Source organism: Camarhynchus parvulus, chromosome Z (assembly GCF_901933205.1).
Source record: "Camarhynchus parvulus chromosome Z, STF_HiC, whole genome shotgun sequence".
NCBI lineage: Eukaryota > Metazoa > Chordata > Aves > Passeriformes > Thraupidae > Camarhynchus > Camarhynchus parvulus.
In genome coordinates this window covers 9,005,501-9,012,302 of record NC_044601.1, presented here as the reverse complement: position 1 = coordinate 9,012,302, position 6,802 = coordinate 9,005,501, and the positions used below count along the sequence as shown (strand labels likewise).

General features: G+C 55.5%; 1 pseudogene; it reads left to right on the top strand.

The window, feature by feature from the left end:
• The first annotated feature begins 359 nt into the window (after positions 1-359).
• LOC115915434 lies at positions 360-1,109 on the top strand (annotated as a pseudogene).
• The last annotated feature ends 5,693 nt before the right edge of the window (positions 1,110-6,802 follow it).

Here is a 6,802-nt window from a genome sequence, read left to right as displayed (position 1 = left end):
GCACACTCAGCCAGCACAGCTGGAGCTCAGGCAGGGACCTGGGTGAAGGTTTTCCCAGAGCAGGAACAAGGCTGGGTGAGTCCCAGCAGGACAGTCTGCAGGGAATGGCCCAGGTTTGGCTCAAAGCAGCCTCTCCTGACTTGTCACTGTCCTTTCTCCATGAACAGGTCCCCATGTGCAGCCCCAGCAAATGTCCAACAGCAGCTCCATCAGGCACTTCCTCCTGCTGGCATTGGCAGACACGCGGCAGCTGCAGCTCCTGCACTTCTGCCTCTTGCTGGGCATCTCCCTGGCTGCCCTCCTGGGCAACGGCCTCATCATCAGCGCCCGTAGCCTGCGGCCACCACCTGCACACGCCCATGTTCTTCTTCCTGCTCAACCTGGCCCTCAGCGACCTGGGCTCCATCTGCACCACTGTCCCCAAAGCCATGCACAATTCCCTCTGGGACACCAGGAACATCTCCTACACTGGATGTGCTGCTCAGCTCTTTTTTTTTCTTTTCTTCATCTCAGCAGAGTTTTCCCTCCTGACCATCATGTGCTACGACCGCTACGTGTCCATCTGCAAACCCCTGCACTACGGGACCCTCCTGGGCAGCAGAGCTTGTGCCCACATGGCAGCAGCTGCCTGGGCCAGTGCCTTTCTCAATGCTCTCATGCACACAGCCAATACATTTTCCCTGCCCCTGTGCCATGGCAATGCCCTGGGCCAGTTCTTCTGTGAAATCCCACAGATCCTCAAGCTCTCCTGCTCACAATCCTACCTCAGGGAACTTGGGCTTCATTGCTGTTAGTGCCTGTTTAGGTTTGGCTGTTTTGTGTTCATTGTTTTCTCCTATGTGCAGATCTTCAGGGCTGTGCTGAGGATCCCCTCTGAGCAGGGACGGCACAAAGCCTTTTCCACCTGCCTCCCTCACCTGGCTGTGCTCTCCCTGTTCATCAGCACTGCCATATTTGCTCACCTGAAGCCCCCCTCCATGTCCTCCCCATCCCTGGATCTGGCCCTGTCAGTTCTGTACTCGGTGGTGCCTCCAGCCCTGAACCCCCTCATCTACAGCCTGAGGAACCAGGAGCTCAAGGCTGCAGTGTGGAGACTGATGACTGGATGCTTTCAGAAACATTAAACTGCTGGCCAATTTCTGCAAATCACTTGTAATAAAAAAAATCATCTTTGATACTTTTTGTTGGTTTCATTTTGGAGGTTTTTTCTTTTCTTTTACTTTTTCATATTGTCCACAAAAAAAATGTCATTTTTTGTGCCATTTCTCATTTTGTTTCTCTCCACCTTCCCTGTGGCCACAGACTGTGTCAATGAGGGGCTGCACTCTTGGTGGCTTTAAAGGAACTAAAGGATGTCCCAGCAGAGTTTTCTGCAGAGATGCCCTTTGTTGCCTTCTCTGGAGCTGCAGCAGCAATGTCTGTGTGCAGAGCTGGGGCAGATCAGGGCTGGCCCAGCAGCTGTGCCCAGCAGCAGCAGCAGCACTTGGTGTTGCCAGTGCTGCTGCCGTGGCCCTGCCCCGCTGCCCTGGTGGCCCTGGTGTTGCTGCAGGGCCTGAGTGCTCTCGGGGCCGGGCACAGCCCTGGGGGTGGCAGTGCCGGGGCTGCAGCAGGGACAGGCCATGGGCACTGCTGGGGCAGCGCTGACGCCTCAGGCCAGGCCCTGGGGGCTCCAGGCTCCTTGCCCAGGCTCTCTCAAGAACACGGCCAGGCCAATGCTCAGCACAGAAACCCCCCGTGAGCAGCCCCAGGCTGGCCGTGGGCAGGCTGGGGGCAAACAGCATGGCTGGGGCTCTGCAAGGGCCCTGGGGCAGACGGGAAGGAGCAGCAGAGCAGGGGCTGATCCATCCCCAGTGCGCTGCACAGCCCAGGGCAGCGTCCCAGAGCGTCCTGATGGAGCTGCCAACAACATCCCCCTCTGCAGCCCTGGCCTCTCCCCCAGCTCACACAGGTGCCCCATCCTTGCAGGCACAGACACGGCAGCACTGGCTCAGCAGCCCCTGTTTGCATTGCACACAGCAGGGGGAGCACCCCCATGCTGTTGCTGTGGGGACATGAACCTGAGGGAGCACAAATGCCATCAGCCCCTGGGGCCAGCAAGGGCTGGGGACACCAGGGAAACCACTCAGCTTTGTCCTGGCCTCTGCACTCAGCCAGAAAGTTTGTTCCCATCAGCTGGGAGTTTCCTGTCCCACTGCAGACGCTGTTGCTCAGAGCCAGGGCTGCCTGGCAGCCACCCCCAAACTGCCCTCAGCATTTCCTTTGCTTCACCTTTGCTTTCTTTACTCTTCCTGATACAAATTTCTTCCTCTTGCCCAGCCCTGTTCCCTCCCCTGCAAACAGCCCATCCCTGTTTGCCCTTTCCTCTCTGGCCCCACTCCCCATTGCAGTTCCTGACTTGGCCCCATGGGAACGTCCCTTGGGCAGCAGGATCATCCTACAAGTGCTGCAGGAATTGTCTGCAGGCTCCTGCAGTGCCTCCTGCTGCTCCCTTGCCAGAGGCAGCCCAGGCCAGGGGGCACATCTGGGCTGCTGTGTCTGGCTCTGGGGCTCCCTGTTCTGGGCAGTGAGGAGGAGCTGCAGAGGCTCTGCAGGACTGACAGGATGGGCTTTGGGGCTGGCAGGAGAAGCTGAGGGACCTGGGCTGCTGGAGCTGCTGAAGAGGAGGCCCAGGGCTCATCCTGCAACTGCTCCAAGGGTGGTTTCAGAGAATCCCAGAATCAGCAAGGTTGGAAAAGACCTTGGAGATCATCAAGTCCAACCTGTGCCCTGAGACTGCCTTGTCTCCCCTGAGCCTCCTCTTCTCCAGGATAAACAACCCCAGCTCCCTCAGCCACTCCTCACAGGACTTGTGCTCCAGACCCCTCCCCAGCCTTGTTGCCCTTCTCTGGACACGCTCCTGCCCCTCCATGTCCTTCCTCAATTGGGGGCCCAGAACTGGACACAGCACTGGAGGTGCTGCCCAACCAGTGCTGAGCACAGGGGAAGAATCCCTGCCCTGCTCCTGCTGGCCACACCATTCCTGATCCAGGCCAGGAGCCATTGGCCTTCTTGGCCACCTGGGCACACTGCTGGCTCATGTCCAGCCTGCTGTCCATCAGTCCCTGCAGGTCCCTTTCTGCCTGGCTGCTCTCCAGCCACTCTGTCCCCAGCCTGTAGTGCTGCAGGGGTTGTTGTGGCCAAAGTGCAGGACCCGGCACTTGGACTTGTTAAACCTCACCTTGTTGGATTTGGGCCCTGGATTCAGCCTGGGCCAGAAACCATCAGTGTCCATCTCAGCCTGGCTGAGCGTGCAGGGGCAGGACTCAGGCCAGGCCTTGTGGGGCAGGGCCAGCGCCTGTGCAAGGCATTGCAAACAGGCAAGTGGCCCAGAGAGAGGAGGCTGCTCTGTGCCCTTGGTGGCACGGACAGAGCAGGGAGGGGGGGCCAGGACATTTGTCAGCGCCAGCCTCTGTGCCCAGCCCTTGGCAGCCCTGGCTGCTGAGCCCAGCTTTGGCCTGGGCTGAGTTTGGCTGTGGCCCAGCTCCATCCTCCTGGCAGGCTCAGGGCCTGTTCCCGGCCATGGCCAGCCCTGGCCGCCTCTCTGCTGGCCCAGAGGCCGGCAGAGCCCGGGCATGGCTGTCTGTCAGCCCCACAGGTGCCAGGGGCTCTGCAGGAGCTGGCAGAGGCTGCCCAGCAGGGGAGGCCATGGGGCACAGAGCCCCAAGGCTGCTGTGGGCACCACGGCACAGGGGCCGCTCCCAGCCGCAATGCTCCTGGCCTGGCCTGGGCTGGGCCTGCACAGGGGCTGGGCCACCATGGCTGGGCCAGCACAGGGCCACAAAGGGGCCACGCAGGTGCTGCCGGGGCTGACAGCAAGGCCAGGCACACACAAGCAATTGCTGAGCATGGCCTGCGCTGGCCAGGCCTGACTGTGCCAAAGGCAGAGCTCAGCTGCCCTTGGGGGCTGCAGCAACAGCCCAGAGCCCAAAGAGCCTCCATGGCTGTGCTGGAGACCAAGGCTGCAGCAGGGAAATGCAGGGCTGCTGCGGGATGGGGAGGGCATTGAATTCCAGCACACACCTCAGCTCTCTGATGATCCCGGCACCATGCTGGGCCCTGTTCCAGGCTGGAGCAGAGCAGATGTTGATGGGACAGGAGCCCTGTGGGGCTGTCAGGGACCTGCAGCTTGCAAGGTGCTCTGCTCTCCCTCAGGTGCTCTCGGAGAGATCCAATCCCAGCTGGGCACCTCAGGGGCACAAGTGGCACTGCCTGTTCATGGGCACACAACTGATGTCTGCCTGGAAAGGGGCACAGGTTTTAATACCTGTTAGTTTCATAATATACAAGCAAATCTTTATTATCTGGGTCATTTGAGTACTTTTAAGAAATGGCAAAATTTTCTGTCCAGGAACAGGAAAAGAAATACTGATTTCCTGGAATTGTCCTTTTTGAGAAATGGCAGAAGGAGGTGAAGAAATATTGATCTTCCCATCTACTTGTGTCACCAATATCCAGTCTATTATTTCATCTCTCCCCCTTCCTTCAGGTGTTTCCAGCCCTCCTGGTTAAATGGCCATGTCTAAGGACATGTCTTCACTAGACCAGCTGGATCTATGTCCACACCTCCCATTGCTCCCAGATTTCCTCCTCCAGATGCTTTCTGGTCATTCAAGTGCCTCTCAAATGACTGGTTTCATGCTTTGAGCTTCAGGGATTTGCCCAATATTTCTGAAAATCAAATAAATAGCACATTAGTCAATATCCTAATTGTGTTTATATCTATCACAGAATTTTCTTTTTATGTCTTTGTCTAAAACTGTTCCTGTACAGAAATCCCTTCAGGATGGGGGACATGTCAGATGCTGCTGGGACATCCCAGAGAGCTGAGGGAAGAGCTGTGATGGTTGTTAAACTGTTCAAATGTTCAACTTGTGTTTGTTGGCAAGAAACCTTTCTGTGCCTCTGAGTGTCACCAGGCCCTGAGCCCAAAGGACACAAACCTGATGAGTTGTGGTTCCCACTGCAGGGGCTGCACTTGGACCTTGGCTCTGCACAGGAGAGCTCTTCATCCCCTTTCTCTCTTTTCCTCCCTCTGGCCATGGAGGGAGCTCCTGACTTCAGCCTGTGACTCGTGTGTGCAAAGAGCAAATCTGGGCAGAATCGGGGCAGGGAGGGTTTGGGGGGACCTTGGGATCTGTGCTGGGCACAGAAGGTGTTTTCCATTGCTCTGAGACTGTCTGCTGTGGAAAGTGGATTTAATATCCAGCAGAGGAATGACTTTTGCATTTGATGGAGCTGTGCCTTCCCTTGGCTTTGTTGGCTGACAAGAAATGAACATCCCTCTGTGTCTCGGGGCAGCTCCTTCTCCAAGGAAAGCAGGTGGGAGTTGGAGCCAAGGAGCTGAAAGCTGCAGGTGCAGCCTGGGCTGGAGGGAGCTCAGATTTGCACAAGGCTGCTCTGAGTGCCAGGGCTTGGATGGGGAAATGGTGGGGTGGGGGGGGAGGGACAGAGTCTGATTGATTGTCAGCCATGAAGGGTCTTGATTTTCATATCTATTCAAACTGCATGAGGAGGTACTTGGATTCAGTGTCAATTGGAGATTGCACATATCAATGAATTAACAGGAAAAAAAAAACCTAAACAGGACCTAAAAAATGTTTTCTTGCTGTCTTTTTAAATATCATGTATTCACTTTGAATACACTACTGAGATCTGTCTAATTAACCACAAAAAAGATTTGAAAACTGAAATCAAATTATTCCCAGAGGCTTGGCTTGTTAAGGTGTTCTGAATGTTAATGAGCCCTGGGACACTGAATTCCTGCACTGAAGAGCTGAAGGCTGAACAAGCCTCTGGAGCAGGAAAATTCAGCAGCAGCCTCCAAGGTGCTGAGGATGTCAGCAGCCCCCAGTGAGGCCATCCCTGCCCAGAGACCGTGGGGGGATGGGCAGACAAGGAGAGCGTCCCTGGGGCTGGGGCAGCACAACTCAGAGGCAGCAGCGGCTCCAGCTGGGCAATGGAGTGTGGAATGTGGCTGGGAAAGCCCTGCCTGGGCTGGGCCAAGCAGGACACACAAGCCCTGACCCCATCCCCCAAACAACTCTCTCAATGAGACATTTAAAAGGAATTATAATTATTTGTGTCCTCTGAGTTGGATGTACTGGAGAAATACCAACAAGAGATTCTCAGGAGCTCAAAACAACAAAACAGCCTTTACTGGCAACTTTAGAAAATCAAAGAAATTTTTGCAAAAGGTTTAATATGACATTCAATCAACAGAAAACACTTCTCAAAGCATTAACTTGGCCCATTCAACTTCACAAAAATCTAAGCCTGTTCAATTTTAAGTTAATCAAAATTTGCAAGAGAAGGAAAATTAGAAGTACACAGAAAGAGAGAAAAGAAAAAAGATACAGAGAAGCACATACACACAGGTACCAACTCCTGGATTCCAGCAGTGTTCAGATGGAAATTCCAAGAGGAGGTAGGGTCAAGATGTGTGCTTGCCTTGTGCTCAGCCTTCAATACCCCTTGGTCTCCCTGGGCCCTTCCCCCAGGTGGGACTTGGGCTCATTTGGTCCCTCAGGAGCTGGGCTGGGGCTGCAGAGGTGGCTGTGGAGCATTGCCTGTGCTGTGCCAGGGACTGGCAGCCACTGCTGGGCTGGGATAGAGGCTCTGGGGGGATTGGGGTTCCAGGGCAGGGCAGGGCTGGGGTTCCAGGGCAGGGCAAGGCTGGACCTGCCCCTTCCTCCCCCCTACATGAAATGTTTTGAGCCAACAATCTCCTCCAGTCTGTCACAATTGGGAATATTGGAGGTGGAAC